General features: G+C 45.8%; 1 protein-coding gene across 1 annotated transcript in view; it reads left to right on the forward strand.

Moving 5' to 3' along the window:
• Positions 1–239: 239 nt before the first annotated feature.
• LOC139761821 (zinc finger protein castor homolog 1-like) overlaps positions 240–9,724 on the forward strand; it is a 407,573-nt gene continuing 398,088 nt past the window's right edge. Inside the window, 1 exon segment of the mRNA XM_071686315.1 lies at positions 240–412. The gene's annotated coding sequence lies outside the window, so the exon portion shown is untranslated.

Consider the following 9,724-nt stretch of genomic DNA (forward strand, 5'->3'; position numbering starts at 1 on the left):
AGTTCCCGGGTCCAGTGATACTTCAGTGACCGAAAATTCCCCGAAACAGGAGGTCACACAAGAGCAAGCTGCAGCATCCCGCCTCCTCTCGCCTCGCCTGCAGCAGCTCTCCCAAAGTGGTTTCTTCAGTGCGATTCATTACTCCCAAATTACACCTTCGGGCAAAGTGGAATTAAATCAGGTGAACTCCAGAGAAGCGATCGTTATTTACCATAGTATTTTATTTTTTTTTTTTTTTGGCAAGTGCCTAATGTGAGTGACCAGGAAGAGCGAGAGAGAGAGAGAGAGATGTGAGGGGGCGAGAAGTAACACAAGCATCGTCAACTCCCGAGCATGTTCCCCGACCTGTAGTCACGACAAGATCTGGAGGCGTTCACACCAGCCCTGCCCTCCGACGTCAGCACAGTCCTAGGTGAGCTGCCCTTGCCACATTACCATACACTCTTGCTAGGGGGACGGTGGGGTGGTGTACTCTCTGCTTACGCTGCGAGGAAGGGAAGGAAAAAATGATAATTACAAAAATAACAGTTGTTCTCAGTTCGTCACAGTTCCGGGAAAAATTTAAGAGTGAAGCGTGACATATATATTTATAAATATCGCCCACCCGCCCGTTGTTACGCCACTAACGGATACAGTATCAATAAATGAAGGCATTTGTCTAGTCATTACTACCTCTCGCGTAATGTAAGTATATACAGAAACCAATTCGTTCCCAAGGAAAATCTTTTCCCCTGACCCCATTCGACAGTCTGAATAATAACAAATCAGTTGATAGAATATTCATTCCTAAACGAAGGGTTTTCGTTACCCTAAAAAAAAAATTATATGACATGTAATAAGATGTCTGCGTGACGGAGCTGCTAGGCATGTGATGCTGTCAGATCTCCACCAATTTTTAATGAATGAGTTAGGTGGAGACCCGCCGCCGTGGAGCGCTAACCCAAGCTCCAGCGAGGCTGTACCTAACCTAGACCCACCCATATGTGGGGAAAAATAATTACCATCACAGTTCACACACACACACACACTCACACACACACACACACACACACACACACACACACATAACTCCACTCCGAGTATATCCTGGTTATTTATATATTCTACAAGAGCGAAAACCCAAGTGAATGAGTTGAAGGCATTTTTAGTTCAACGAGAGAGAGAAAAAAAGCAAGAAAGTTTGCGACACTGTGAGGATTCTGTGACACTCTCTCTCTTCGGTAGTTATTTCCTCGTTGTTAACATTCTGAACGTTCCGGGTGTGATTCATGTGTGTGAGGCATAAGTGGCAGTATCCTGTGGGAGTCGGCCGCCACCTCTCGGAGAGGAGGATCCCACCGGAAATACGACAGGATTTGGTCGTGCAAAGGTAAGATCACGACCCTAATGGCCCACGTCCCGAACCATGTCATTCCATCAGCTTATGGGGAGAGAAAATACGAGCCTCAGGCAATTGGTCCTCACTGGGTTTTTTTTTCTTATCGTTTTTGATTCAGTCTAGTAAAGGATGTCGAAATGTGACTGAATAATGAGAGAGCCACGAACACAGCCAGCCAGACCTTACACTGTGAAATTTGATTATACTGGAGCAGTGGAGAGTTACCCGAGTGGTAACAACATGTTAAGTTGTGCAGAGTGATCGTGTCATCACCGTTATTACCACTACAATTCTCATCACTATCACCACCAACAACATTATCACCATCACGACCGGTGCCTCTGTCATCACCATTCCCACTCGTCACCATCACCGCCACATCCACAAATGTCGTGATCACCACCACTATCACCGCCACCACAATCACTACCACCGCCACCACCACCAATACCACAAGTATCACAACCACCATCACCACATCACCACCACCACCACACCACCACCACCACCACCATCACCACACCACCACCACCACCACACCACCACCACCACCACCATCACCACACCACCACCATCACTACCACAAGTATCACAACCACCACCATCATCACCACACCACCACCACCACCATCACCACACCACCACCACCACTATCAGCAGCACCTCGTCGTGCCAGACCAACATTTTTCTAAGTCCAGGACCCACCAAGCCCCGAACATGATGAATCAAGAGACGCTGGTGATTCCCAGAAACAAAAGAAGTTGACAGTGGTTTCATGTATCACGGGACTCTCTCGTCACGCCCTCAGCAAACTGTTTTTGAAACAGAAAACTTTTCTAAGGCTTCCGTCGACTCGTTAGAAGAGAAGGAAAAAAAAAAAAGAATCGAGTTGATGAAACGTCTCGGACAATGAAAGACGGATTGGGAGTTTGCGTGAAGTCTCTTGATTAATAGAATGTAAATATACAGGTCTCCGCCCCCTAGACAACAGAACGTGAAAGAAAATATTAATTTGCCTGAAAGCGGACAACACCAAGAAATAACCAGTCGCCCGCCGACTCAAGTCACGGAGAATGGTTTAATTATAATGATCATAACCGTGAAAGACAAATATTTGCATCCAGTCTCTCCCATAGTGTGTTCCTACTCTCGTGTTTCATCAGCAGATTAACAAAATATTACACTGACCCCTAACAAGGGCTCAGAATTACCCGAGATATATTACAAGGGATTATTATTACGTTCCAATCTTTGACGAACAGTTTCAGTGAGTGATGACGATGATTGTTACCCACGCAAGATACACATAGTTATAAGTCTCCAGACCAGAGACAATGCATACATAGAAAGCTTGGCCTGCTGGGTTTGCAGGCGGGCGGGGTGGGGGAAGGAAGGAAGGAACATAGTAATGTAGTACACTTGAGTCAAACACCGATCATGCAACAATATCTCAACTTGATCAAGGTTTGACGGGACCCGGGCGTCTCTTACCCAGCAATTACCACACTGTGGGCGAAGCCAAGTCGATTTACAGCCAAAAAACTTACAATAGCTAACTGGGTTGGGTAGGAATGCGAACTTTTGGGGGAAAAATCCTTTTTTTTTTCATATATTTTTTCTAAGATCCAACATAACTACAGCTTGTCACGACATTCTCTTGTGCTTATGGCAAAATAACGAGAATTTGTGTATGCCCGTGATAAAAACGCCACCCGACTGGCGATATTAACGCTCATGGAAAGTTGCAGCCAACGAGCAGTTCCTGAAATGGATTAGTTGTGCGTGTGTGAGGCCTGTCCCTCAGCCTGGTGACAAGTTTGCTGCTATACGGGTGTTCCAACTTGCATGAGTCAGTCTCCAGCGATGATGAGTTTATAAGTTAAATCAGAATGTGACTTATCCTCGTGCTTGTCGTGCTACAGACACACACACACACACACACACACACACACACACACACACACACACACACACACATATTAGCATTCACAATAGTTTATATTGTATATATATCTTTTTTTTTTAAAGTAATTCTATTTTACGTCTGGTTGACTCCTTCATAACTACCTAGGGTAGGGGTTCCACCACAGCGCCTTTGGTCGAGGGATGTAATTTGTCAGCGGTTGAAATTACAGCAATATTCCGGTAAGGTGAAATTATCATAAAACTGGGAATTCCAGGCAGTTAGTGTGGAAAGTAAAGGGTTATTACAGCACGAGGTAAAGGCGTAATGTGGTGTCGTATTGATATAACTTCCTCTCATAGCATTACCAGCGTGTTTTACCCGTCATTCTATTCATTAATTATTATCATTTCTTTTTTATTTTGCGGTGGTTGGGTTGGGGGTAAGGCTATAGCCTAATAATTTTGGGAATTGATTAAGTACCCACCGCTGGCACTGCCTTCAGACTGACACTATTCCGAGCAAACACTTGAGCGAGGAGAGAGAGAGAGAGAGAGAGAGAGAGAGAGAGAGAGAGAGAGAGAGAGAGAGAGAGAGAGAGAGAGAGAGAGGGAAGAAGGAGGCTCCAGTATAGACATTTGCTCCGAAGTTTATGTTTATATTGTAAATGGGTCGATGATACAAATATTCATGAGGAAAATACGGTCATGATCTTCGAATACCTGTAAGCAAAATTCAATTAATAAAACATGAAATATGGACTTCAATGAGAACCACAGAAACGGATTTCGCATGATCGACAGAGAGAGATAGATATATATGTGTTTGTGTGTGTGTAATTTCTCCAAGATGGTAATGAATGTATGACGTTCTTCCCCTCCCTCCCTCCTTCCCGTTGCAACCCCATCCGACCTCCTAGTGCTTGTGAAAAAGAAAAAGAAAAGTAAGAATGTTGAATGCCGGTCGTGTTACCGACCATGCAACCACCACTGCGTGCGGTGAGCGTTCATTTGCGTGTGCGTGACGAGGGTGTACATCATGAACAGCCTGAGCGATGTTCACATGTACGGCTCACCCGTCTAGATGAACATACCATGAACTAGTTTGATCACAGTGGCCTGTAACAGCGCCAGAGTGAGGCAGATCTGATACAACACGAGAACACGCCAGTTATAACGTGCAGAGTCAGGCGCACGGAACCACGTCCACTGGGAAACGATCCGAGGCGAACTTTTCACACTCATGACGGATCCTGTAAACCTATATATAATATCTATGGTCAGGTATAGCGTCTATAACTATATGATTATATGTGATTATATGTATAGGATTATAATCCTGCGTCAAGAGGTGGTTATGATTAACTCCATAGTGTATACGACCCTGGATGCCGAGCAGAGAGGACAGACCCCCACCGCACACGTTCGTTTGCGGCATCTGATAAAACCAGGCGTTTTAAAGTAGTGGGTAGTTACCGGGAGACCAAACAACCACTTCCCCTCCTCGTTTCTAGGTGGTTGTCCTTTCCGAACAAGGTCATAAAAGCGCAGAGGATCGCCACCGATTATGATCTAGAATGCCAGCGCGAATTCTTATACGAGGGAGATGATATGTACTGAAGGATGGAAATATGTTCGTAAACAAGTCATTACGCCAGGTTGTTGTCACTCGTGTGGACACACACACACACACACACACACACACACACACCGCAGCCTACCAACCCCCTCCTCCATCGTCCGCTTGTTACCGAAACCGCGTGGGTTGGTAGTTAAGGAACTAAGCTGCAGGAGACCAGGATCTTCATTCGAAGCCAGTTGGTCATACAGAGTGGTGAAGTGTGTGTGTGTGTGTTGTGTCCCGCGGCCATCTTACGATTTTGCTGGAACCTAAGGTTAGATATCTGTCTCCTCTCTTGTTTTTTTTTTTTTTTTTTCTGTTTCTTCCTGAAGGAGCAGAGAATTGTTTTCTTCTCATGTGGACATGGGATATAGCATTCATCCAGATCACTTGTCGCGGTGGGAGGGAAAGCCAGATACAGATATGAGATTAGATCGCGTTCCATGTAATTAATTAATAACAGACATCAGGTTGAAGGATTCGGTGTTAATATCGCTGGTATTAAGTGTGAAGGCAGGTGATGCAGACACGCTCAATGTCTATCATCACGAAGGGGAACAGATCTATATCCTAACCCTCTCTATAATATAGATAATAAAAAGTATCTCATCATTTTCTACGGATATCCCAGGTATATATTTAGATTTTGGATGAATATACGTTGCAACAGGTTCTCTGGAAGGCGAGCTAAATGTCCTTATTTAACAATTAAATATAAATTTTAAGATCACCTAAATGAAATACTCATTTCACATGTTTGCTAACCACATTATAGCACGGGGAGCGTATTTGTAAAATATAGATATGGGATAATATTAATAACTACAGACACAAAAAATGTAATTCATTATTATTGTTATTATTATTAGTAGTAGTAGTAGCATTTTTTATTATCGTGTAGTAGAATTATTTCCATAGGAGAGAATGATATTACCGCTATTGCTATTATTATTATTGTTATTTGTATCAGATACCTACAGAAGTTGTTAGATATTTTACTGATATATTTTCACAGCAGATGTCAAGCCAAAGAGCTTGGTACAGGAAGTAGGAATGGCAAAAATATTGAACCCTGACCACAGTTTTAGGCCGGTCTGAACTGTTGAACTTCATGTTAACTATTGTAATAATTCTTGATTCCCATTTTCTGCGAAATATCATTCATTAATATTTTGGTCTTATACGTATGTTCGGCGAGTCGTTATGTAATCTTCTAACTTGTTTTAGTTTCCAGTAAAACTTCATGAGAGATATCTCAGGAATTTTTGCCTGGTGTGTGACGTGGAGAAATGACCATTATAACAGCGCTTTAAGCAATAGGAGTCGTTATTTTCTACGCTTGTCGGGTTAAAGAAATTTGTCATCCTTTTCCCATATTGACATTTTGGATTTTTTGCCGGGGGTTGGGGTGGTAGACTGACCGAGGGAGGGAAGGAGGGTGGCGGGGAGAAGGTAGGTTAGGTGGCAGGGGTGAGGTTGGTTAAGGGAAGCTAGTGGGGAGGGAGGAGTATTTGAGGAATTGGGGAGGAAGGGGTGATTTAAAGAGTGGTTAGTGGAGTAACGTGTTGAGGAATGGAGGGTGGGTGAAGGAAGATGGTGTTATCTAGGGTAGGGTAGGGGGGAGGAAGTGTTAGCTTGGTTGGGGAGGTTGGGAGGAGGGTCTGGCTAGGGCGGAGTGGGAGAGGGAAAGTCAACTAAGGTGTGTGTGTGGGGGGGGGTGGGTTCTAGCTAGGGTAGGGCGGGGGAGGAAGTTTTAACTAAGTTAGGGTGGAGGAAGAGGGGTTAGTTAGGGTAGAGCGGGGGTGGCGAGGGTAGAGTAAGAGGATTGTGAGTTAGAGAGGTAGGAGAGGATGTGTTGGCTAGGGTATGACGGGGGAGAATATGCTAGCTAGGGTTGGGCTAATGAGGAAGTGTTACCTAGGGTTGGGTAGAGGAGGAAGTGCTGACGAGGATAGGGCAGGAGACGAAGTGCTGGTTCGGATAGTGCGAGGGGGGGAAGTGTTGGCTAGGGTAGGGCGGGAGAGAAGTGCAGGTTAAGTTAGGGTGGGGAAGGAAGTGCTAGCAGCCTATAGTAGGGCGGGGGAGGAAGTGTTAGCTAGGGCATGACGGTGGAGGAAGTGCTGGGTAGGGTAGGGCGGGGAAGGAAGTGCTGATTAGGGTAGGGCAGGGATGAGAGAAGCCTGTGAACGCGCCCTGGCGTGTGCCTGCCGGCAACGCTGAAGGAGGGAGGGACATTAATTTCTCACTAGCGATACGACAGCCGGACTGTCTACTCTTAGAGCTACAAAAGCCAGTCCTCGTAGAGCCAGTCCTCGTAGAGCCAGTTCTCGTAGAGCCAGTCCTCGTAGAGTTATTTCTAACTTCACCTTAAGATCTTGACACACACCACAACATTCTGCTTTTGTTTCTTTACCTAACGACGTAACAAGCTGTAACACTGCTGTATTTTGACTGTTGTATTATCGAAATTTAAATGTATCACGTTTATATCTCGGGATTGTATGTCAGAGCGAGGAGACTATACAACACGGAGAAAGTTGGGATTAACTTAAATATATATATATATTTATATATATTTTTTTTTTACGAGTTCATCATAAAAGATGTGATGCAGTCAGATGGCCACGTTGGTTTGTTTGTGTTTGCGTCGTCCGCTGAAGGTAAGAGAGGATTAGCGTAAACAATATGAAGGGCTGTGTAAACAATGATATAAATATGACCAAACTTGTTTTCAAACACTTTACTCTCCACTTGTTGGCTCAGTCCCGCCTCAACTTGTGGCAATAATGTACTAGACTGAGGGAACCTATTCTTGTATCGTCTTTCAGGGCAAAAATTATTTGCGATGTTTTAGAAAACGGAGTGCTTTGTTACAAGACTTCCTTTTTAATACATTTTTGTTGTAGTAATCTTTTAAGTGAAGGTATGGGCATTCCTGGGGTAGGTGATGGATAGACTGGTGGTTGTAGAAATAGATAGACTGAGAGGATGGTAGATATCTAAAGCAGACTTTTTTGTGAGTGTAATGCGATTATTCTTGGCTAGAAGTGTGTGTGTGTATATGTGTGTGTGTGTGTGTGTGTGTGTGTGTGTGTGTGTGTGTGTAGGAGGGGGGGAGGTGAGAAGGGCACAGTGTGGGCCTCATCAAGCGCCATCTTTTATTCTCAGACATGAACTGCTTCCACATGACCTTGCCTGCTACCTTTCTTATGTAGAGGTAGGGCAAGAGCGCCCTGCCTGACAGCCCTCTATGTAAGGGGAAGGAGGTAGGGCGGGCAGGCTCATGTGTTCACGAGCAAGAAGGAATTATTAGAGTTTTACGCGTGTGATCTTTTTTTTTTCTTTTTTTTTAAATACAAAGATGGAGTGTTTCGTGTTGTCGTTCTTGCCCGATCTCCGTGTTGCGTAATATCGGCCTTAATCATCGGTGTGTTATTCTCTCTCTCTCTCTCTCTCTCTCTCTCTCTCTCTCTCTCTCTCTCTCTCTCTCTCTCTCGTGTGTATCATGCCACCAGACCGCCGTGGTCTGGACGTGGTCCGAGCCTGGGGTCTGCAGGAGCGAGCGTCCAGGGTAACTTGAGTCTGTGTGTAGTTGTGTGGCTCCCGGCGCTGCCGAGTGCTGGCTTCCGGGGCAGCTGTCCTAACCCTTCCTCCCTCCCTCCCTCCCATTCTCTCCACCCCCTCCTCTCCCTCACACCTACTCCATCCATCCCTCCATCCCTCCCTCTCGTTTTGTCCACCCTGTCTCGTTTCTCCCCTCCCTCTCGCTGCAAGCTACCCCCCCCCCCCCACGACTCTTCATGTACTTTCCTACCTCCCTCCCATTCCATCTATACCTTCCATGTCCTCTCTCTCTCTCTCTCTCTCTCTCTCTCTCTCTCTCTCTCTCTCTCTCTCTCTCTCTCTCTCTCTCTCTCTCTCTCTCTCTCTCCTACAACTGTCTGCAGTATAGCTCCTTTTTCTCCCCTCCCACCGTGTATCGTCCCCTCCCTCCCTCCCTCCCTACAGAGGCTGGGGCAGACAACGCTCCCGACGTAGGGGAAGAGGTCGCCGTTCCCCGGATATTGTGATTGTTGTTAATTATTCGGTGCTCTCTCTCTCTCTCTCTCTCTCTCTCTCTCTCTCTCTCTCTCTCTCTCTCTCTCTCTCTCTCTCTCACCACGCAGCCAGAACCTTGTATCTTATCACTCTTTTCATTCTGCTGAGCGGTATGCATCCTATAGTCACGGTGACTGACTGTAAGAGACAGTCTACACGACAGTAACTGTATAAGACTGTCTCCTCTCCGTGACAGTAACTGGAGAAGACTGTCTCCTCTCCGTGACAGTAACTGTATAAGACTGTCTCCTCTCCGTGACAGTAACTGGACAAGACAGTTACGTCCCTTCCCAGAAAGCCATCGACCAATATCTTCATGGAAGCTCAGCTGGGGGGCGGGATACAACCGGGCAGTCCGTGGTGCAGGTCCTCCTGACCAGCCAGCCAGCCAGCCAGCAACACCCCTCTCCTCCCTCGCCCGACGCTCCTCCCTCCCTTCTCGTTATAATTATTCCACTTCAGTTTTACGATCGTTTCTCATGATTTGCCGCGAGTCATGAGAAGAAATCATCAAACCCATCAGACGATGAATCATACTCACTATTCCCAACTCCCCAAACGTTTCTTCTCCCTACCCAAACCTCTCTCTCACCCCTCCTCCTCCCTCCTCCTCCCTCCTCAAACTCTCTATTCCCTTCCCAACCCCACCACTCCCTTCCCAACTCGTCCCTCTCCTACCCAACAACTATCCCTTAGCAACTACTCTAATCTCTTCGCAGTGTTTC

This window comes from Panulirus ornatus, chromosome 42 (genome assembly GCF_036320965.1).
Source record: "Panulirus ornatus isolate Po-2019 chromosome 42, ASM3632096v1, whole genome shotgun sequence".
In the NCBI taxonomy this organism is placed as follows: domain Eukaryota; kingdom Metazoa; phylum Arthropoda; class Malacostraca; order Decapoda; family Palinuridae; genus Panulirus; species Panulirus ornatus.